Source organism: Leuciscus leuciscus, assembly GCF_965113295.1.
Source record: "Leuciscus leuciscus genome assembly, chromosome: 23".
Classification (NCBI taxonomy): Eukaryota; Metazoa; Chordata; class Actinopteri; order Cypriniformes; family Leuciscidae; genus Leuciscus; species Leuciscus leuciscus.
The window spans coordinates 11,908,463-11,933,226 of record NC_138747.1 but is presented as its reverse complement, the minus strand read 5'-3'; the positions used below and the strand labels follow the sequence as shown (position 1 = coordinate 11,933,226).

The 24,764-nt window shown below is 40.6% G+C and overlaps 1 protein-coding gene across 1 annotated transcript in view; it reads right to left on the bottom strand.

Annotated features, from left to right (window-relative positions):
* Positions 1 to 24,764, bottom strand: part of skib (v-ski avian sarcoma viral oncogene homolog b) — a 32,010-nt gene that overhangs the window by 4,842 nt on the left and 2,404 nt on the right. The window lies entirely within an intron of this gene.

Below are 24,764 nucleotides of genomic sequence, written 5' to 3'. Positions count from 1 at the left end.
GAGGATGTGTTTACCTTTGCCGTACCAACGACCTGCCCAAACCTGTGTCTTTATGACTCAAGTTCAGGAATTTAAAACACCCCCGTAACCTGAGCATCCTGACAACCAGAGTCAGTGTGAAAGTTAGCAGAGGATAAAGTTATGAAGAGGTGCTGATAGAAAAATGGTTCACAATGAGTAAGAAACGGGATGCTTTTGGCTGAAAAACACCACCTGGGTTGGAATTATGACTGGATAAACGAGGTCAGAGACTAAAGAGTCGTTGACTATAATGGGACACAAGGGGGAGATGCAGCGCTGGATTTGTCTCATCATAGGGTGCTGACAGGAATCTTGTAGTAAAAAAAAAAAAGGAATATTGTAGTTCTATTATAATCACTGTGTATTCACACGCTCACTGTGCCGATCTTAAGTAGCGAACTATAATAACAAACCTGTTATCACAAGGCGTGGGAGCACGCGTTATGTGACCATGGCTGTTTGGAGGGTTCTTTCAATGCGGATCTGACTCATGCTAATACACACTTGCCTCCACGTCCAGCTTCAGTGATGACTTTACGGTCGGTAACGTGGGCCTTGGAGCCGAGAAACACACACACGCAAGGAATACACAAAGCACACACGTATTTTCTGAGAGCGCAGAGTTGAATAGCGCGGACCAATTGGTGATCAAGGACTCTTCAGGATGAGTGTAGCGGCTTTAAGAGCAGCCTCTTACCGATTCAATACACTTTCTGAAATATTTAAATGGGAATAGAACGATAGAGGACGTATATCTTCTAATATAGAATTAGTATAAAAAATATACCTTAGAGTGTAAAGAATATTTTTTTCGCCACTTATAACATCTACCACGGCATAGTAGCCTAACCTATCACCACATTTCCCTTTGAAATCCACCTGACAGGGCTTAGACCGATTAAAATGATTTTAAATGGAACAAAAATTGCTACAATATTTTAAACAGCAACAGGGAAAGGGGAAAATAAATTCACAAAACACTCGAACTTGCAAATTAGCAATTTGAAAAAAGACATTAGGCTAGCCTACTGTCAAATTGTTTAAAGCCGTCGCAACTGACTTCCTTACCGAACGGCAAATCGTTTTTCAGTTGTGTCTGATTTGATTCGAATTGAACCATGAACTGGTACTTAAAGGGATGAAAATTCTGTCATTAATTACTCACCCTCATGTTCCAAACCGTAAGACTTTCATTCATCTTCGGAACACAGATGAAGATCTTTTTGATGAAATCTGAGAGCTTTCTGTCCCTCATTTGACAGCTACGCAACTACCACTTTGACACTTTAAAAAGTTCATAAAGAGATCGCAAAACTAATCCACATGAATTGAGCAGTTTAGTCCAAATTTTCTGAAGAGACTTGATCGCTTTATATGGTAAACATTTAATTAAGGCTTTCATTCACATATTATAAATCACTGATCAGCAAACACAAACACAATCTCAACCAAACCTGCTTGATGCATGATAAAAAAAACTCCTTGGTTCTTACGGAAGATCAAACGTGCTGCGTAACTCTGTAAATTTCTGAATTTCTCCAACTCCAAACCTCATTGGTTCTCTCACATCAAGCAAACGTGCTTTTACCACAAGTGATGTGTGAATTAATTAATGTTTACATGTGAATATAAACCTAAATTCGGCAAAGTGGTAGTTGCATAGCGGTCTATGGACAGACAGAAAGCTCTCAGATTTCATCAAAAAGATCTAACTAACCCTTTAAATTAAAGACACATTTATATCAGTTTTTCTGTGATGAAAGGTATTCGAATTCAAATATAAAATATGTATATATATATTTAAAAAATTTGTTTGGTCATTTTTGAGTATAGTGATATCAAATTATAATGTTGAGTATTTCGGAAACTTTTGCAAGTAAATTGTGGTGGGTGACATGCTGAAAATAACCATAATCAAACAATAATTAACAGTTCCTCCCTCCTTCCTAAGTCTGGAGACCTGCCTGCCTTGCGCAAAGGAAAGCACTGTTTTTTTTTCCCCTTCAAAAAATGCGGATGGGTAAAGTCAAAACATGACTCAAGCGTTGAACAACCACTGCAGACCCAACAAAGAGCGTCTGTCTGCGTTTGTTCCTTCCCTGAGGTCTGGAGTTCCAGGAAGACCAGGGCGTCCCAGACATAATAGTCTTTGACTGTGCACCCTCCCAGACACCACAAGGGAGCCGCTGATGCAACGTCCGCTGATCTGAAATGCAGGGCAGCCGTGACATGGCCCTCACTCACCACCACATCAAAAGCGTGGCCTCGTGACACACATGCAGGGCAGACGGTCTCAAACAGCTTGGCGAAACCACACAAACACATCATGGAGATTGTGTTTGTGTGGCTGCAGATTAGGACATGTACAACATCTGGACTCAAACCAACAGTCTAATAAACCTTAAAAGAAGCCATCTGGATTTATTATAAAATTTTGAAGAATTCTAAATTAGGTTATTGCAAAGCACTAAGAATTACACTACAGCATGAATACAGATTAAATATTTATGTAACGTCAAATGTAACATACTGTATATTCTTGTTGAGCAAATTAAAAAAGCGCTAACACAGGCTCCATTACTGATGGAGCACATGAGTGAGTGATTGAAAGAGTGAGTGAGTGAGGGCCACATTTCCTCTCTGTAGTTTGCTTTGGCTGATGGCCCTGTGGGAACTCGGAGCGTCTGGTTCCTGAATGTGAGTGGGCGGGTTCGAGGAGCAGGACCACAGAGGAAACACAAAGCAGCAGGAATGTATACTTGAAGGCCAAGTACGGCTTACTCTTAAAGTGGCCATTCAATCCTATGTCCTTTCAACTGCCTATTGTGTAGGATTTCTTTGAAGGCATGTTATAAAGGAGCGCTTTACGGCAAACATACATGGATGAAACGTGCATATCTGCGTCAACATAACCGTTGGTTTTAATCAAATTCATTATTCTTGTTATGGCGGATAAACAATAAATGGCAGATATTAAAATCATACACTACTTTGTCTAAATAAATTTAAAAATAAGACTAAAAACAGGCTTGGTTCTTGGAAGCAAAAGGGGTGGGCTGGCAGATATCCTGGGTGGGCATAAAAGTCAATGAAATAAAGTAATGACAAAATTTTCATTTTTGGGTGAACTATCCCTTTCAGTCTCCAACATCAATACAGATTAATTTAAAATATATATATATCTGTCAGTAGCTGATATGGTACCAATATATCATGCACCCCTAGTTTTTTTCAATGTGTGGAAAAAATGAGAAATTACTGGGCTGATACTGATTTTAAAAGGGTTTGCAAAATTACATTTTTGCAAATGGTCCAAGATGTGCAAACGTCCCAAGCAAATATATTTAGTATAACAGTTTGGAATGCATTGCTCCATCCAAGAGCCATGGGTGCATGTTGTCATAAAACGGATTGGATAACATCTGACCACGTTTGCTTCTGATTTCGGAATGACTAATGAAGCAAATATCAACCTCCACTTGCATTCGTCGTGTCACACCATCCAGCTTGTTCGGGGAGAAGGTGCATGGTCTAAGTCTCTGTTGCCATTACTTGGAACTGGAAGCCAAACAAGTGGAGTTGCAGTCATCGTGAAACAAAAATAGGTCTGCTCTATTGAACTTGCTCGGGCAACTAACATCCTCACAATAATGTGCCATGCTCCTGAAAGAACTGTAGCGGTGGTGGTGCACAGCAACCAGGCACAACAAGTTTCCTATTACAGCTTTTCTTTCTCCCCACGGAAATCCTGCATGTAATCCCCAGATCTGTGTGTGCTTCACCGTGCTCTGCCAAAGTCAAGGGCAAAACTGGTGAAGCGCACTTGGGTGGGAGCTTTATTGAGACGTGCTGGAGACCGGTGCCCTAATTAGAGGGGGCTTCTTGAAGACTGTATAGGATAAAAGTGTATATAAGAGTATGTGAGAGAGAAAGAAGGTGGCAATGCCAGCTGTCCTAATGCAAGTGAGAGTGCTTTGGAGGGTCTCGCAATTTATATTAAGCTCAGTTGTCACCAGGTGTCAGCTGGCAGATCGGTGCCATTTGAAAATGTCCCCAGCTCTTCCGCTTTCAAGTGACAGGAAAAACCATGCCATCACGTTTCCCTTCAAGTCCATTCTTTTTCAGAAGCCTTTCCAGAAGTTAGATACAGAGCCTTAGGGAAAACCAATCTTGATTGGATTGTGTTAATAGCCTTTAAACTGGAGTCTTGCTGCTGTCTGAGCAGAAGAGGGAACAGACTTTTGAGGCAGAGGCGGGGTGTAACGCGTAATCCTGCTCTGAGAGCGATGGAGGAATCCATCTGCTTCAATATGGTGTATTCCAGCAGGCACATAAGGGTATAGTCTCATCGGACTCTTAAGTCCTCCAATAAGTAGTCCACCTCCAGACTGCAAATAAAATGCATTCACAAAACTCATACAGTTCTACCCAAATTTCTCTTGATATATTCATCAAACGGATTGCATTTATGTATTTAAATGGATTAAACTGCATGCTGTGGAGAGTAATGCTTACACTGAGGTAGAGACAAAACACCCCACAAGGCACACACACATTCACACAATGTCTTTCTGCTTCTCTTCACATTTAGAACACTATAATGCAGGAAACATGCAAACCAGGAAGCCTAAGGGGGTGATGGGAAAAAGAAAAACGTCAGTAAATAAACGTCTGTAGAAACTCTAGACACTCACCACTAAAGATTATTACTCAGTGCTGCTAATCTGTCTATCAGTACGTTTTCAGTTTGTTTGTGGGATTGACAAACCATTTAAAACCAGGGATTTTGTACATTTAATTATGGAAATAAACAGAAAATTTGGGATTTTAAAAAATGTGATGTATTTTTTCCAGAAAATAAGTCACACCTGACCTCAAGTTGCAAGTTGCAACATGTCAAAATCGCATTGTTGAGAGAAAAACAAACAAACAGATAAGTGCAAAAATCGTACTCTCTCATTTGGCACTAATCCAAATGTGTGCACTTTTCCTATATTTTGCATGCTTGACGTTAATTGCATTATACCAAGTCCCTTTGGAATATTTTGCAGCATGTTTCAGATGATAAAAAAAGTCACTTATAGTCCGGAAAATCCAGCAAACAAGAAATAGTACAGAATACAATATAGACTACAAGAATACAATAATATAGAATACAAAAATATCATATTGATCACCTGACTGCTTTGTACAGACGGTCAGATTTTCAGAGTGCTGGTCGTGCCTAAATTCTAATCTGTGTGCTTTAGTTCTAATGCTATTGCGCAGGAGGTTAAGTGCAGAAAGACAATTAGGCTATAGTCTCACTGAATCACCTCTTTGCCACACCAATACAAGGGGCTCGAAATAAGGAGAGCCATAATATCACATATCAGGTGGAAGAGCTTAAAGAAGGCCACAAGCCCTGCCTAAACCAACACTAAGTGAAAGGGTGATATTCCCGCCCTTTTCTATCTGCAGTTTCTAGTTGTCCCTGTGCGCAGAGGGTGGAATGGCTGGCTGGCTTTGGCTCTCGTGCCTGTGTGATTGACTGAGCAGATGGGGCTTTAGTTCCTCCAGTTAGAGTGTGGACTTCTGTTAGCAGCTGTGTCTCACTGAAGAGCCCCTCCTGTCTCCGCTAATAGCTAGCTAAACCTCCTGCCTGATGCAAAGAAATCACAGAAACCGAAGCAAAACCGTTGAGAGTGAGGGTAAATTAAGATAAGGACACTGTCAGAGCTGGTGCACGTACTGGTGCTAATGCTGCCAACAAACAATACAGTTTGGGATCAGTACGATTTTTTAAGAAATTAATGCTTTTATTCAGCAAGGGGACATTAAATTGATCAAAAGTGACAGTAAAAAACATGTGTTTAAAAAAATCCAACTTCAAATAAATGCTGTTCTTTTGAACTATTCATCAAATAATCCTAGAAAAAAATATTAACTGTTTTCAACATTGATAATAATAAATGTTTCATTAGCACCAAATCAGCATATTATAATGATTTCTGAAGGATCATGTGACACTAAAGACTGGAGTAATGATACTGAAATTTCAGCTTTGCCATCAAAGGAAGAAATTACATTTTGAAACATTCAAATAATTTAAATCTCAATAATCTTTCACTATATTATTGTTTTTACTGTATTTTTAATCAAATATATGCAGCTTTGTAAGCATAAGAGATTTAAAAAAAAAATCCTGTCCCCTATTAGTCTGGGTTTCCCCATGCTGCCTTGTGCGCAGCGCGATTTTATTCACGCTGCTAGGCAGCCTGGATTCCATGGACTAGATTTTCGCCTCAGCGAGGGAACCAATCACAGAACGGGGAGGGAGCAGAAAGACGATGACGACGTCTATGCGACACACTGAAGCAGTTTGTTTATATCTATGGATCTAACATGGCAGCAGACGCAAAGTTACCTTTCGATGCAGCCTTAGATAGTGTTCTAAGCATGGTTCTAAGTAGTTTAGAACGCAAGTTTATTTCGTTTTCTTCCTCGTCGAATTTCTGTCGCTCTACATACGTCATCTGGTATAATTGAAACGATTGGCAATGAGCTACGTACAGGCGCATTTGATAGACATTCGTAGCGTCCAATAAACGGCTCTGGGCATTCGTAAACCACGCCTCAAATACGAGAAAATGAACATGTGGTTCCCAGACCACGTCTCAATGAGAAAGAGGTCTGACGTTAGCCAGGCTAGTCCCCTATATCTCCAAGCCGATTTATTGTCATTCTCTACAATCTCCAATAAAGCCTAAAATCAACAAATAGGCCTTGGAGCTAATGCCGACAACACAAGTTTGAGTCCAGCCTGCAACACATTCTGTTTAATGTTCCCCTGTCTCTCCCAATTTCCTGTCATGATCTACAGTCTCTGTCTAATGAAGCAAAAAGTCCTACAAAAAAAAAGAGAAAAAAGACAAGGACTTAAAATAATGACCAGAAAAGTCTGAGAAATGTTAAAAGGTAAATCGGAGAAATATTCGCCACATACATGGAATGCAACCAGTGCTTGCACTCACTTACGTAACGCTTCCAGTCAGCGATCAATCAGTCATGACAGTTAAATAGGACAGGACACACATATGTATTTTGTCAGGGAGCTGCTTCAGTATGTCAGACACTGAATATACAATCACTCCCTTCGACAGCAACACCTAACCTCACACACCCAGGCCCTTCAGAATGCTGCTGGAAGAACACGTGAAAGCTCATACTTTGTTGTGTATGGAGGACTGACGGCAATAACTGTGACTCCTGCACCAAATAAGGTGCGGTGGTGGGTTTATTTGGGAGGATGATGAGGGAGTGAATGCCAAGGGGAGGTCAGAAGGTTTCAGGGTACGGAGAGGCTGCTGAAGTTGTAAAAGCTCCCGCTGAGAATTGGCAGGGTGAAGTTACGGTCAGTGCTTAGGGTCTCAATGATGTCACGGCACCTTCACTGTGTCTGCCCTGGGACAGGGGAGGGGCAGCGTGGTGGCAATTGACTCAAGTGAGGCTATAAATCCATCTGAAATTTACTGCTTCCAACCACATTTCGGCATTCTCAACCCCTGACGCCATCTAAACGCTGGCGATCGACAACACAGAGGTGTTGTAAAGATGGAGCAGACATCTTCCATGCAACTCCAAGAGCTAGCACAATAATGTGCACCCATCCAGGAGGGAGACCATCACTTGACCTTTCATAGCATGTCCATTTGAGACTACGGCTAATCACCGCAAGTAGGCCTACGGTAAATGGAAAACATGGCAGTTTCTGTGAAACGCTCTTAGGGCCCGTGCATTTGCGAGCGAGGCAGAGAGGGGAGTGGGCCCTATAATTAAGGTGTATACGGCCAAGGCTGGGAATGGATTATTTTAGTTTGTTCTGCTTTTTACAGTCACTTTGAAAGCCCAATGTTCCTCCAGCATTTGTCAAAACAAATACAAGTGCGGCAAACTGGAGGTGGGAGTGCTAATGGATGTCGTGGATTGACAGGAAGCATTAGAAACAACAGAAGAGGAAAAACAGAGAATTGCGTGGTAGAAGGAAAAACAAAACAGAATTAGGGGCGAAAAAGAGCTAACCGCCGAGTGCCCAAAACTCCGTAATTGAGCGTTTTTCCAAAGTACAAGACATACAAGGTTAGAATTAGCTATTATTACAGCACCGTGTGAAGAGCTGTCACATCTCTACATGGAAACCATGCATTTTGGAAAAATCCCTATTCCATTTTTCCATGAAGTAGTACCGTTTAATAAAGCAGATGATTACATAAAGAGATTAATAGGGAAACAGAGAGGCTCATTCTTCCATTAAGCAGTAAAGAAGGGCACTCTTTCAGGACAAGAAACCTAATGGTGGAAAAAAAATTCCTTCAAATAAAAGCTGGGATACTTGTCTGGTTATAGTCAGTTTTTTATTTGAATGTCTGGTCAAAAGATATAGATTTGACTAAGTCTTACACAAAAAAATAAGGTTTAAAGGAATAGTTCACCCAAAAATTAAGTAAATTCATATTTACTCACCCCCATGTCATTCCAAACCTGTATGACTTTCTTCTGAGGAACACAAAAGAAAATATTTTGAAGAATGTTGGTAACAAAGCCGTTTTGGTGACCACTGAAAACATTTCTGAAAATATCTTAAACTTTCCAGCAGAAAGTCATACAGGTTTGGAATGACATTAGGGTGAGTAAATAATGACAGAATTTTAATTTTTGGGTGAACTACCACTTTAACTTTACAAACCTGTCAGAATGAGAGAAGCATCCCTGCTGAAAACACCAGTTTTGGATTGCATATTAGCTTTGAGATTATGTACCTGGTGGGGGACATCAGCATCCTAAACTGGGGACCAGGATCTAAAACAACCTCAATAGATTTTTTTTTTAAATTTTTGCCAGCAGGTATTACATTATTCTGCTCCCTTGATGTGCTTTGTAACTTTGAAAATTCCTGGAAACTTCTTTTTCCTGGACCATTTTCATTTTACAGCGCTCCTCTGAATCTGAAAGGGCCAATGTTTTTCTCCATAGCAACTGCATAACACCTTGAGCTCAGCTCTGACTCAACCAACAGAACACAACAAAATACTCAATTCGCCATCTCCACTCCAGGGTGTTCGCGGACCAGACCCTTTCCCAGCCCTGCTTCTGCGGCTAACATTAGTCTGCCCAGTCTTCTGGACACTTGTTAAATGGACCTACACACCTGACATCCATTAAACATGTACTTTTGCTAGCGTTCCGCTCGCATAAATCCTGTGAAGTTGCTTCCTTTTAACCGAGATGTGGCTGTTTTACAGATAATCAGGCTTTTCTGAACTTGTGCCAAAATGTCTGACGGTTAGAGTAGCTTACCGGTGAGTCAGTGCCAGCTCAGATCTGACACAAAAGAGAGACAACGAAGATAAAGGCCAGTGTGTTATATAAATGTGTCCTGAGTCTGCTGTGTGTATGTTCCCGATGTGACACTGCTCTGTGCGTTAATTTGTTCAGTCTGATCTGATCAGAGGGATTAGGGCCCGGTGCTCCTGTTCTGAGCCCTGCCTCAAAAGACGGCCTGGGGTTAGCATGTAATCTCCCAGCACCAATCCACACTGACCTATGTGGCCTTTCCACTAACAGCTGAGGGACATTTGTCTGTCTGTGTCCTCTCATACGTTTGCACCGCATTCTATACCTTATAAGACCATATGCTACAACGTTCACGATACACGTGCACCGATAGTAAAATTATATCCGATAATAGATTCATATCAGGTATTAGAAATCTATACAATAGAAACAATATATAAATTGAATTAAGAAACACTAAAATTAGTCATTTTAATGGTTAATTGTGAAAGTGAATTTAGTTATCACAAAATTATAATGTACAGTATGAAAAATAGATTTTCATTTTGAGATATGCCAAATATTACATCTAACAGTGTTATTAAATTAGTGTTCCTAAAAATGTACTTTAAGTGAGCATTAATGATTAATCTAAATGTAAAAATACGGGAATGAAAATGCACAATTGAATATCCAATTTCGAACAATACCGATAAATAATTAAAAAAACTAATATTGGTAGATAACAGATATGGTAGCAATGGTTTGAGTCTGTGTTGTAAACAATAGATTAAAAATAAGCTTTTATGGTTCCATTTTTTAACATTAGTTAACTACATTAGTTAACATCAAATAATAATGAAAAACACTTCTAATGCATTTATTAATCTTAATTAATGTTGATTATTTACTAATTACAATATTTATTACGACATTATTAAAATCAAAAGCTGTATCTGTTAGCATTATTTAATGATAACATGAACTAACAATTATTAACAAAGAATAATAAGTGACGTTTTGCTCATTGTTCTTTAATGTTAGTTATTGCATTAACTAATGTTAAGTAATGAGACCTTATTGTAAAGTGATGTTATAGTTTGACACAAAAATTAAGCTTTCATTATTTAAATCATGAACAAACATGATTGTATGTTTGTTTTATTATTGTTTTTTGTTGTATATGTGTAAATGCAAATTCGGGCTACTCATCATAGCAAGAGATTTTCTCCTGGTGAAATAAAAAATGAAAATAAAAATAAAAATAAACGTTTAAAAATACTAAATCACAATTATTCAGCATTATTAAATCTTAGTTTTTTTTATTGACAGCCCTAGTAAATTATTTTTCATAATATTTTATGAATACGTAATTGTAATAATTATTATAAAGATCACATTCAATTAAGTTGGTAACACTTTACACTAAGTTTCAATTTGTTAACATTAGCCATTGCATTATGAATCCTGAAGTAACAATGATCAATACTTTTAAAAAGCATTTATTAATCCAGGTTAATGTTTAGTTTATAATTTATAATTTTTAACATTAAGTTGTAGAATCAAACATGAATTAACCATTAACACTCGTATATTTATAAATGAACAATAACAGTATTAGTGCATAATCCCAAATGAACTTCAACTAATTGAACTTTATTGCGAAGTGTTAATTGTTAATAGTTTGGAAGACTCCTGTTAAAAATGCTAAATTGTGTGCTGCGTTACTGTATAAGGCCATGGTGAACTGGCAGCCAGTAAACACACGCACGTATACCCACCCAGCGAGTCTGAGAGAACGAGAGCACAGGGTGAACAGACACTAGTATGGCAGGGAGGGGAGGCTCTGCTCAGGAACTCAATAATAACTTTCAGCAGTCTAGCCAGGAGGCTAGAGGCCCAGACTGTGGCTGTTCAATCCTCCAGCCCTCCCCCTCCGCAGCTCTGGGCTCCTCCCTCTGCCCTGGCCTGTGTCTGCTCCACAGGACTAATGCATTTTGCAGACAGCCTAGAGACTTAAAGAGACATAAACCACATTTTTCCTCCCTGAATCACTGCTGTTGATGTAACCACTAACTCAGAACAGAGATCATTATTTCCAGCCGTTTATTCAAAATCTCCCGCTCTCGCTCACTTTCTTATTACTCTTTTCCTCTCTTGGAACCCGGGAGACCTCGACATGACACGGAAAAGTGAGGGAGAGACGCCCTGAAATATGTTAAGAGCCTCTCAATAAATCTCGGGCCAAATGCTCAAACTGCACCACCCTCCGAGTCCGAACGCTTCTTTGATGTGCAACTCACCAGCCTGGAGAAGCTCTTGTCAAGTGCAATCAGAGGTCCTCGCGTCAAATGCATTTGAAGTCATTATTATGATAATTATAAGAAGCAAATCCAATAGGCATGATCAGACAGCGCTGGTACAGAGCAGATCCAGCTGTTGGGAGTTGGGATGTATACTTCTGCCTGTAAATCAACAGAGATTACATTACTGCTGTCTGCCGGGCAGGGAATAATGATGGATTTGAATGCTAAATGCATCAGTCTGAGAGACAAAAGCTGCGTGCGGGATTCGTAGTGAAGTGGGAAGTGCCGTCTGTCTCCTGCAGACTGCTGGCGCTGTAAATACAGGCAATTTAGTTTCGCATGTGCACTAACATGCTTAAGGTATCGCAACATTTTCAAGGACTGTTTGAGATACAGTAGCTTACAGGAAAGGGGTAGTTAACCCCCCCCCCAAAAAAATTTAAATATAATACATATTTAAAAAAATATATTCTTTTGTTTTCTGTAGAAGAAAGAAAGTCATACAGGTTTGGAACAAGTAAACGACTGTTGTGTTCACTATCCTTTTAAAAAAGCCTCTCTGAACCAAGGTCTCACCTGCTTGCAGTAGGCGTCCAAGGATTTGAGCAGATTTAACCGCAAATGTCTAACACAGTGTCTACCATCTGAGATGTGAGACAGCATGGAGCCAGGCGCCCTAGTGAAGTAGAGCAGAATACCACAGCCAGGAAATAATTAAAAATTCAATGGGCTTGAGTGACACAGAAACCTTCAAGGGCGTGCCTGCCAAACACAGTTTTTACTCTTCCACTGTCAGCATTTTTCATCCTCCAAAGAGGATGCTGAAACGAGTGGGGGGCCATAAAGAGACTAGAAACTCAACCACGCTGAGATACACTAGATGGAAATTCAGACAGGAAACAAAAACAAGGCCAAGAAGTTGGAAGAAGGTCATTGTGCTTCCGAATGAATTCCGAAAGATCACATTTGTTTTTACGCCCTCTCAGTTTGATTTAGTCTCTCTCTGTTAACTGATATTTATGAGAGCGCATTGTTACTCAAGCTGCAGAAGGTGTTAAAGTTGGTTCAGCCTCTGTGGAGGATATAATTTCTAAAGGAATCTGGACTTGATCAGACCTGAAAAGCCCAATGAGCAAAGCATGCAAAGTAAGATTTTAGGACGGTGGAAAATAAGTAAAAAATTCCACAATTGTTTGTTTTGTTTCCTCACCTTTTTAATTGATGGTAGAAACATAATATACATGAATCTGAATGTTATTTTGAATTGCGACCAAGAAAGTTTTTAATTACTTGTCTTATTATTCTGTTCCGTGCCAGTGGGGCTGTTTGAAGTTTCAGAGTGACTTGATGAGGCACATGATGACGCATATCGACACAAAACTCATTCGTTGACTCACCAGGGTCCAACTTCTCGCCATCTGTGTGAATCACGTCTGCTGTCCTGCCTTGTAAAATTTTCTCCGTGGCCAGACGCATGCAAAAGATGCCTGCATAAAAAACACTTCCCACCATCTAAAGCTCCAAGGTATTTTAAAGGGGAGAAAGGCAATGAACTTCTGACCCGAATAGAGGGCTGTGAAGGAAGCCGAGGAGCTCGGGGGCATCCAGAGTGTCTTGCCATGTCTCACCCTGCAAGGCCATAAACCCCCTAAAACTCCAACTTCCAACACTTTTATGGCTGCCAGATGGTGGGGGAGTCTGTGTGCCCATGGACCCCTTGTCTCTGGACTTGTCTCCAACTCCAGTAAAACCAGTTGACCCCGGTGAACTGACATTCACTCTCTATCTATCTATATTCAAATATCTTTCTGACTATTTATCTGAATATCTATCTATGTCTATCAATATCTATTTGAATATCTGACTAATTGGATTTATCTGAGTGTCTTTTTGAATATCCACTCAACTGAATTTCTGAAAATCCATTTTCAATATGTATATCCATTTTCATTGCCCACATCCATTCCCAATAGGCTTTACATCCATCCATCCATCCTCTAGTTTCTTCAAATTCTTTTTTCACTGTACATATCCAGGTCAATGGGAGTTTACAAGTGCAAGAAAAAAAAAAATCAATCAATCAATAGTTTCCTCCGCTAGTTATCAATTCATGAGATTAGCTACCCCCCAACCCCCTCAAAAAACAACAACTGCCATCAGCCCCACCCTCTTACCTCAGCTGAAATTGCTTGTGTTGTTGTTTATGTCCTGTAATTCAACCTGACCTCCCTACAACCCCGGCCGGGGGCTTCCTGGGCCATTAGGGGTGCTTGGACTGTGGGCTTTTGACGTGATAAAAGGTTAATACTCTCCTCATTAAGCTGACAGGGCCGCTGTAAAACAAAGAAGACCGGACCACTCCTTTTCACACCGTCCCAACGACATCAAATGGCATCAGTTGGGTCTGTTTTGAAGCAATGTGTATTAGCTAAAACACCCTGAGGTGACCTCCTGTCTACCTTTAAGACAAATCAGATGTTCAAAGAGCAAAATAAATGGGATAAGTATAAATATTTCTTAGCACGACAACAGAAAGGCCAAATTCTTTCTGATCAAACAGTGTTTTATACAAGCATTTGACCAGTTTAATCAGCAACATCTGACTGAAGGCAACCAAAGAGACTCATTATCCATGCATTTCCATGCATTCTTGAAAATCCCCTTGGGCTTTAATATGCATAAATATGATTACCAACACCATGTGCCCTCAGCCTGCTGATCCCTAATCTTCTTTCTACATTCTTCAACTGTTTGAGCTTAAGTCACTTTCATATTTTTACAGGCTAGCTCTCATTTGGCTTCTCTCTCCACCACGGACAGAAAACTCCATATTCATGAGAAGCTTTAATTGAAAGAAGGGAGGGGAGTCCTAAATTTGCTTTTTGTGTCAGCCAGCAGGGACAAATGCAGCTTCAGCACATTTTCTTCCTATTCTCTGGTGGAAGAGAAGGAGAGAGAGATAAAAGGAGGAGAGGAAGAAAGAAAAGAGAGATTACAGACACTGGACCGATGATGCCAAGAAGAGCGGAAATCATACATAAAGACCAGTCTGAATCTGAATCTAAATAAAGACGTGATCCTTCCAAAAGACACCTCTTTGGCCCGTTTTCAGTAAAAATCAGACAGGGAGGTTGTTTGCATTCCAGGAAATGTCTCCCACTTTCTGCATATGCAGCACTTGGTTTCCTTGCTGAATGCAGAACACTTCAGCGGCCACAGCTGTCTCAGGTTTTTGCAGTGAGGCCTTCTGCAAGCAAAACGCGGCCAAGGCTTGTCAGGAATTTCAATGAAAATACAGTGTTATAAATGACCTTGAAAAACTGGTAAAAAAAAAAAAAAAACACGATGAAAACCTACTTCAAACTTCGAAATCCGCACTGGTGGGTTTCTTTCATTTCACATGTCTCTAGAGCCGTTTTTTTCCTGTGGCACATGTGTGTTTTTTCTGACAAAGATTATGGATGAAGACAACTTATATTTCAGAATAGCCAAGAACAGCCTTGTAAACAGACATTGGTCTATTTATTTATTGGAATATCTGACTATTTATCCGAATATCTACACTGAAAAATGTCACATTTCACAGTGAATTTCACAATTAAATACAAAGAAAAGGCAAGTAACATTGAATTAAACATGACATTTTTATGTAAAGAGACTGAAATTGTATTTTCTTGTAAAACATCCACCAATAATCTTTTTTTTTTGTGAAAAATGTTTTTGCAGTGCATTTGAATATCTTTTAAGCGCTAATCTGGTTTAAAAAAATCTGCACTGCTGGGTTTCTTTTATGAAGCATTTCATTAGCATTCCATATGTCTCAAGGAGGGGTTTTTGTTCTCTGTGGCGCATATATGTGATTTTTGGACTGAGATTTGGGACGAAGACAACTTACATTTCTGAACAGCCAAGAATGGCCTTGTTAACAGACATTGGTAAAACAGCATAAAAAAATGGAGTCCCACTAAAGTGGCCTGTAACAACCCCTCCTAGCTGTGCATGTCCCTGGCAGTTCCACTCATAAGGTTTCACTTTCCTCATAGGATGAAAATGACCTCACCACAGTAAAAGCAGACAAGGACTGCTCACCAGATGTGAGCGGAGAAAACGGAGAGGAGGCAGCCAAAAGGGAGTGCAGAAGAAAGAGAGAGTGCGAGGAAGAAAGACAGAGAGAGTGCAAAAAACATTTGCCTGAAGAATTTACTGCCAACCCCAGAGGAGTCCTTTGATTAAGGGTTCAAGTGGAGTTGCAGGGGTTTCTGGGATATCTCAGGAGCACTTATCCAGTGGAGGGGCTGGTTAAGGAAAGAAAGAGAAAGCGACAGGCAGAAAGAATGAGCGCAGAAAAAGAGGAACGCCATGGAAGCTTGGTAGAAGACCAACAGGTTCAGCCTCAAACACGCAGACGTCCCCCACCAACCCCCCTACAAGCAAATGCCAGTGTCATTCCACACCCCTGTGCACCTGCCAGGCACACAAAGGGCCACTTCCTCCCACTGTCTCTGGCCAAGGCCCCTGATCCCATTTAATGCAGCCTGCACCACAACAAAAGGAGATAAATTAGGGGGAAGGCTTGATGATAGGCTGACTAATCCTTTTGGAAAGACTAATTCTATCAGTGGCCAGTACAGTTAGGACCAGCTAAAACGTGCAAATTGAGCAGCACGCGTATCCGCAGATTTGTCAGAGTGAGTGTTTTGCAGAAATGCCTCGATGGCCATTTTACTGCGGTTTTAACTCGCACTTGCAGGGTTTGACCCAGACATTCCTTTCCTATCATACCCATCTAGGTTTTTATATGTCCTGCGGTATGCAATTACATAAGACTCCAGACAGAGCTAAACTTGTTTTTGCCAATGCGGGTTCGTAGACAGGCCCTGCAGAAAAAATGACCTATATTATCTGTTTTACATACATTTTATTCGACTGTATTAAATGTTATATCTTATTAAATTATAGAACCAGATTACTATATTATATTATATAAATTACGAGCATCAATTTCAACTTTCATTAAAAATAAATAAAAAGTGTACAGAGATAAAAGGCCTCTTGATACCTCACATGGCAACTGGTCATGAATCTATCACCTCCCATATGCATACTGAGCGAATCTTTTACAAGCTGACTTCACGTCTACCGCACATCAAAGCTCTGTGCGTCAGTCCAGTCACACCGCAATCTCACATTCCTCACTTCATTCACACTCAACCTTCTCAGCGTTTGCATGCACTCCTCAGAGCTGCCTTCTCCTAAACAAAGTCCTGAACAATCAAAGCCCCCTATGGTTCCGTGGATCAGGTGAGCCGATGACCAGTAGACAGCCTCAGACTCGGAGCAAACCAAGACCGCTATATAGCGAGGCCAATTAAGCTGTTGCTGCCCGAAGGAGCCGCGATTACCCTGCTTATAATGATAAGCCGCAAAGCAGCTTGGATTTTTGTAAGGGGGGGGAAGCTAGCTTTCCGTCTTCCTTGACCACGATAGCTGGTCCCCATTTTAAGACATAGGCCTGATAATAGCTGGGTCATTATGGGATCAGAAGCTCTCTATTTTAGGTTGCTCTGCTCTGGCCTGCCCGGGCTCAGGCTGCCCATGTCTGTGGTCACTGGCGCACTATAAATAAAAGCAGACACTGGGTAGAGGCACGCTATCACATTGCCCTACAAGCCAGAGAGAGAGAGAGAGGGAGGAAAACTCAAAAAGGACTGAAAATAACTCTTCACTGCAGAGATTTAGTGATATGGAAGTACAGTGAACTCAAAGTAGTACGACAAATTATATTGTAAATAAACAAAATGAATATGGCATAAATGTTGTTATTTGTTTAACCATTCAAATGTTCAGAAGTCATTACTCTAGTCTTCTGTCACATGATCATTCTAATATGATAAAAAAAAAAAAAAAATTATTATCAGTGTTGAAAACAGTTGCGCTGCTCAATATTTTTGGAATATTTAACGAAATATTCAGGATTCTTTGATGTAAAACGTTCAAAATAACAATTTATTTGAAATCTTCTGTAAAATTCTGTGAAATCTTCAGACAGACAGACAGATAGATAGATAGATAGATAGATAGATAGATAGATAGATAGAAAGAACGACAGACAGACAGAATTGGCATCAGCACCAAAATTTCTACATTTTTAATATCTAGAATATGCCGAGCTGACTGTCCCTCCCCTGTGCCTGCCCCACTCACTGTAGAGACAGAGACAGAGAGAGAGAGAGAAAATGGACAGATTAAAAGGAGAGAAAAAAAAGCCAAGGCAGAGCACAACTGAGTAATTGAGGGTGACATGTCTGTAACAACACATCAGGCTGTTTGAATAAAGCTCCTTCCTAAGAGAAATGGAGAGAATAGAGAAGCGATGGAACAGATGCTTGGAATTAGAGTAGCCAGTGAGGGGGTGTCATCTGCAAAAAAAGAAAGTGGCAGCAGTTTTGGTCCTAGATAAATAGCCCCACAAAACCTCACTGTGCTGTACAGAGTGAGGAGGCAGCCGTGCTGAATGCGTTTGATATGGGCTCTCGCTCCAGGCCTCGGCGTCGCATTGCTAAAGGCTCCAATAGCAGAAATTTAGTACGTGTTTAACAGCACACCGCATTTCATTGTGCTTCGCTAGCATTTAATACCTGATCTCCAGTGCCAAGCAGAAATCTGGCACACACTCAAGCCACTAGGGGAGATGGCTTACAAGAGGTCTGCTTGTTGGTGCCACTGCAAGAACATAAAAACCCAGTTTCCTTCTCTCTTCTGTATCATTTTTACTAATCTGCTTACAGGGAAATGTAGAGTAACAAGAAAACCATATTCGCAGCAATGTCTTCATGTTGTAAGCGTGTGCACTGTCCTCTGCAAAATGGCTTTTTTGTTAAAAATACGAAATTACATTAAAGATAGTTCTAAAAATGACAATTCTGTAATCATTTACTCACCCTCATGTTGTTGCAACTCAGTGAATCACGCATTTGACACATTCAGTTCTCATGCTCAGTTCACTGGTGGCTGCAGTTAACAGCCTATTGTGTGGACAATTATTATCGGGTAACAACTTATACATTTGTGAGAAACAGACCTAATTTTATGACTTCAGAAGACTAATATTAGCCTTTAGCATACAAGTCATATGGAGCCATACATATGGAGCAAAGGCTCGTTCACACTAAGGACGATAACTATACCGTTTCAATAATCAATCTAATTCTAGGAGAATAGTGAAGTTCACACCACAGCTATAACGTGAATGACACAGAGAAATGACATCATTGCAATAACTTTCAGAATGAATTTTCCCAGCCACGATAAAAACATTGACAGCCAATCAGAATCAACCCGACTTTGAAAAGCTCAAGCATTTAAAGTGGCAGACGTCATAACTAAAGGTATTAAAAAGAACATTATTGTCCGTTGATGTGGTCGCCCATACAGTTATATTTATAGTTATCAATCTATCAATTACACATTGATAGCAACTCTGCGTGAATTTCCGAAGCTTAAAACTTTCAGAACGCATTCATTGTCACTGCATGAAAAATGAAGATCACATGAGAATCTATAATTTTTTTAAGTGAACTGTCCCTTTAAGTAACTGCAGTTCCACTGCATGTATTATGCAGACAATTTGCTGAAGCGTGGAAAAGAGACATTTTTAAATGGACGTTTTTTACTGACTAAACATGACATTTCACAGCCTTAGCCTAAGAAAGATGCAGTACAGACAAGCAATCTGATATTATCTATCAAAACAGAGGAACCTCTCCATCCACAGAACTTTTCATTGAGAACGCCATCTTGCCGAGCGTTCCAGAAGCATTTCTGAAACACCATGTTGTGGTGGACCATCGCAGCGAGTGGAAAATGGAGGCCTTGCCAGCTGTCTGAGGGCAGGAGGAGTGAATCAGCCTTTCTGGAAAAATCTGAATGTGCCTCATAACCTAAAGCCTCAAAACATAGGGAGGGCAAATGCAGGAAAACCTCCATCCTTGCACCACCCAGAGAGCAGGAGAGAGAGAGAGAGAGAGAGAGAGAGAGACAGGCTCACACTTATCCGAACCCGAGAGGCATAGGGAAATGGAGGTTATGGATCAGGTCATCCTGACATCATCATTTCTCCTGCTTTTTTTGCAAGGCTAGGACAGAGCCTTGTATTCCCTAGTAACACAATCACCATGAGAAGGCCTGGATACAAGTGTTGCAGAGACTTGTTTGTGTATGTGTTAAAGAGAGAAAGTGTATGTGTGTGTGTGTGTGAGAGAGAGAGAGAGAAAGACAGGCAGAGTGAGCAGTGAGTGAGCGAGCATGAGAGAGCTGGCACGCTCCCCTCAGCCCACCAGCCAGGAAGCATCAAGTTCTTATTTAGCACAGGAAGAGCAGCTTTGCTTAGCAACTACACTGACTCTCCAATCACAGAAGTTTTCTGAATAATGCTGCCTGGGCGTGGAGCGAGAGCCGTCTGCGTGCCTCTGAGGAGTGAACGAGAGGCCACGGGCTGCTTAAAAACACAAAATCCCTCTTTTTTAAAAGGCCCAGACAGCTCACGTTAAAAAACAAGCTTTTTTCCTTAGCCTAGAAAAGAACCGACTTTCGATTGTGTGGTTTAGAAAACCCAGTTTGCTTATGATTTATTTAAACTGCCACTTTTTATATTTAAAGGAACCATTCATCTAAAGTGAAAATTCATTATTTACTTACCATCATGTTGTTGCAAACCCATAGGACTTTCATGCTTCCATGGAACACAAAAAGGAGAAAAATCGCAATAATGTGCAACTAAAATAAACGGTAAAAGAATACAAAAGCATCATAGATATAGTCCATTCTACTTCAGTCTTCTGAATTCATACAGATTTTGGAACAGACCAAAATCTGACCACACTTAAATTTGAGAACCAGGTCAGTCTAATTCATGAAAGAACTATGGTTTGCGAAAAACTCAAAAGTACAATTTGTTTACAAATTTGACCACTACTTCTCTCATGAACACGCCATGGGGGTCAATGGTGGATATCACGATTTTTAGCCAACTGCAACTCACATTTCTTTCTGTTCTTCACACAAAGGATTTGAACAACTTCTGAAGACATGAAGTATAGTGCAAGAGCTGTATGAGCTAGTTTCAAAGTTACTTTTGTGGTGCTTTTCTGGTCATTATGGAGCTCGACAGCCCCATGTTATACTGAAAACAGTGATATTCACTTTAAAACATCAGGCTATAAAAAAATTTAAAATCTGCTTTTATGCTGAAGACATTTTTTGATAAGACATGAGGGTAAGCAAATAAGGAAAAAAGCAGAGATTGGACGGGAAACGATGAGGGGGGGAGCAAGTTTGGGAAACGGATGAATTTGAACTTACTTCATCCACATACGTGTAGTAGCACAGCACAAGTCGTGTTCACTTAATAGACAGCTCCAACATGAATTGCCATTATTAATAGTATAAAATGACTTATCTTAAACACATTTTAATTATGCTTGGCTCCATTGATTCTTCCTCATCACCGATGGACAGAGTAGCCAGCGTCAATCCATGATGTGGGAAGGCTATGACCAAGCAACAGTGGAAAACGTGCACTTAACAATGCTATTTGAACATTTAGAAATCAACTTCATTTGAGATTCATGAGCTTCTCCTCATGATAGCTTTGGGGGTGGTCAGTGGGAGGTTTGTAGGCGAGAGCAACATGCCAGTTTGTCATATGGCACACGCACGCAGACCGAAGCTGCATCATCCCACAGACAGACCCTGAGGAAACATCTTTACCACACAGTCCTTACTCTACTCCGAGCAGCTCTAACAGAAGTCGACAGCTGTTAGGAAGTAAAGGCACTCAAGTATGCCCCAGAACGCTAGATTCTTTCAGCAGCGGTTTAGTTTGGCGTTTTCAAGCAAAACATAATTTAAAATAATCACTGCAGGCAAGACACAATGCGAGAATAAGCAATGAGTTGTTTGGATTCCTCGTCGTTTCTTTTGGCTGAAATAAAACTGGTGCGTATCTGTAAGTCGAGCACATTCAGATCAGGAATAGACTTTTTCAATATCCCTAATTTGTTCTGGGTGGCCAAGAAATAGCCTCATTGAAATTCCAACCAGATTAAGTAAAAACGCATCCTCCAGCTCATGACGATGGATCAGGGAGGGAATACAAAGCTGTACAAGGGCATGCATCTAATGAAGAAGAGTGAGAGATAGAACACTAAATTAAAGCTACATTTAATCCATTTCCATAGCAATGAAACTTCATCCGAGTGGACAGTTACAGATTAGCGGACTTGCAAGGGCCTCAATTAAGACACTGGGTTTCTTGCACAGTGGCAGCTGTGTACTCCAGGATTTTCCATCTCCAGAGCAGATGGGTTGCCATATTAATAATCATGAAGCTGATGATCGCTATCGACTAAGGGGCCTGATCTGAGAAACTGATCATAAAACAACACCACCATCATTCTGCCATCTGTTTCCACAGACTGGTGGCAGTGCCAGCCTGCGCAACTCTAAACCTCAACCAATGCCGTCATCAGACATCATACAGACTTGCTCACAAAACAGATGCCTGATTCCGTCACATTTGCTGCTAACTACATCCCGATTAATGATCAATATTATAGTGGTACCAAATTAACACTACACCACAGTGGATGAATTTCATGTTGGCAGCAGACACAGACAAAAGCCTACAGACTCAGTGCAACGGGCACCAAAACGAAGCCAGAGACACAATGAGCTTGAGTAACAAAGATGTCGGGGACAAAAGAGGCGGCAGGTCTTCACCCCAGCATCAGCCAGTGGAGAGCTCCAGCTGACGCCCTTTAAACAAGAGGTCACCCGGCAGAGAATAGAGGGCACAACCTCTGAGAGCCCCTGACCACCCCCTCACCTCAATCCCTCCAGGGAAGGGATGAGACAGCATCTCTTGGGGACTGTTAAGCCATCAAGCGACCCTTTTAAAATTCAGCCGTTCAGAGAATAGGCGTCCGAAAGTAGATTTTGACTCAGCTAAGTCAAACCCCAGGCACCCAGTTTTGTGTGAGCATCTGATTCCGAGCAGCAGGGGTTGTTTGCGGGCCGCCGTGATGTGGTACAGACTACGTGAGTGTCCTGACTGCGCTGGATGAATAAGTAGCACTCGCAGTGTTTGGGTGGAGGGGGGGTTGGGCAAGCGGATGAAATTGTTGGCAGTCTGGAGGCAGAGCAAGGGGCAGCGCGGCTGGTGGGACGCAGTGCGGGCCGCAACGGCGAGGTCAGCAGACAGATGGGAATGGAAATGAGTAGGACGTGCGCTCATTTTAATCTTTTCCCCACAGCTGATCCAGGCATTATAAATGCAAACTCGCACGCACATGTCGACCTCTATCCCCCAGGCGTGCGCATTTATTATGGCCGCGGCCACCTTGGGTCGGACACTCAGTTGATTGGTTTGGTCTCAGGTTGGGAGTCATCTGTAATTTGATAAAGTGAGAGAGCAGAACAAAAGAGAGTTTGATATCCCCCCCCCCCCATTTAAAGCTCTGCGGCCCCTCTGCGTCCAATTTATTACACAATACTATTCTCACTGGAGCCTTACTTCATTTCTGGCAGGACAATGCACATGCACTTGAAATATGTGGTTTAAGGGAAAGTTGAAACTCCAAATAAAACAACACAACACAACCATTATGTGCTGTATCGATCTGTTTAAAACTGGAGCAAAACACCAATTCAGTCTCACAACTTTTAAAATAATATAATACTAAAATAAAATAAAGAGAATTAAAATATTAATATAACACATTTAAATAAGCTATAATAAAATGTTTTTAAAAATTAAGATTAATAAATAAATTAAATAGCATAACATTTGGCAAACTGATAAGAGAAAAAAAGCACCTCAAATTTAGTCTTGGGAATAAATGCAAAAACCATTTCACAACTCTTAAAAAGCTTTAAATAAGCAAAAAAAAAAAAAAAACATTAATAATAATAATAATAAATAAAAAGTTATAATAAAAAACATTTGAAAAAATTACGATTTTTTTAAGAGGATAACAATGGGTAAATTGATGAAGTTTTATGTAATTAACACCAACGCAAATGGTAATTTGATGTGATGTTTTGCTACAAATTTATTTGCAATGTATTTTTCTGTCTTTTATCAAACAACCATCTGTCCAGTTGGAGATCCAAGGGCCACGCGATTGGCCGGACTGTCTGAAAGGAGAGGGGGTGGGATTGTTGGTTGACTTGCTTTGGACAGAGGTCACATGTCACGGTCCTTTGACGGCACGTCAAGGCCCTGGTGGACAGGGGCGACAGATTCTTAATGAGTACTCGCCACCCTCTCCCAGCTATATCCCCCATTATGTCAGCCAGACCAGACAAAGTCTGGATGAATTCAGTTCTGAGATATTCCACTCTGATTTCCCTCAGATAAAAAATAAAGCAAACACGGTGTACTCTGTACTGCTGTGAACAACTTTATTACATAAATGACTCAAAAACCTTATAACCATGGCGACCAGCCTCTCATCAAAGTAATATTTGGAAGCAGTAATTCTAGTAACTAGTAACAATAACTCTGCAAGAGACAGCATGAAGCAAATATTCTCAGCAAGACTGGAAAGGATTTTAAAAGTTAAAGGTTTAATTACAAAATTAAAGTGGGGGAAAGTAATAAAACAGATGTCTCAATTCAGCTGAGGTTAAGTGTAAGGTGGCAAGCTGTTGTTTCTCTTTTTAATTTTTTCTCCACAAGCAACCTAGTCCAGTGATGTACAGGTCCACCGGTACACGGCTCCCCACGGACCCCGCCAGCTTGCTAACTGGGACACTTCTGACAGTGAACACCACAGAAACTGCACAAAATCCACCCTTCCATGCATTCAGCTACTGTATCGTTAGGACAGCCCATATCAAATACCCTTAATGTGCAATTTAAACAAATATAAGAGATGCACACAAGGTTCCATCTAATCATCTAACAATAGTTGCACAGAAAAGCCAGACTTTCTTTAGCCTAACCAGACTCAGCACTGCATCGCACTGCAAACTGCTAACTAGCCCTTCAGCCTCCATGTGACAAATATCAGTCAACACTTTTCCCATAGAGAAGCGATCGTTAAATATACATGATGCTGCATT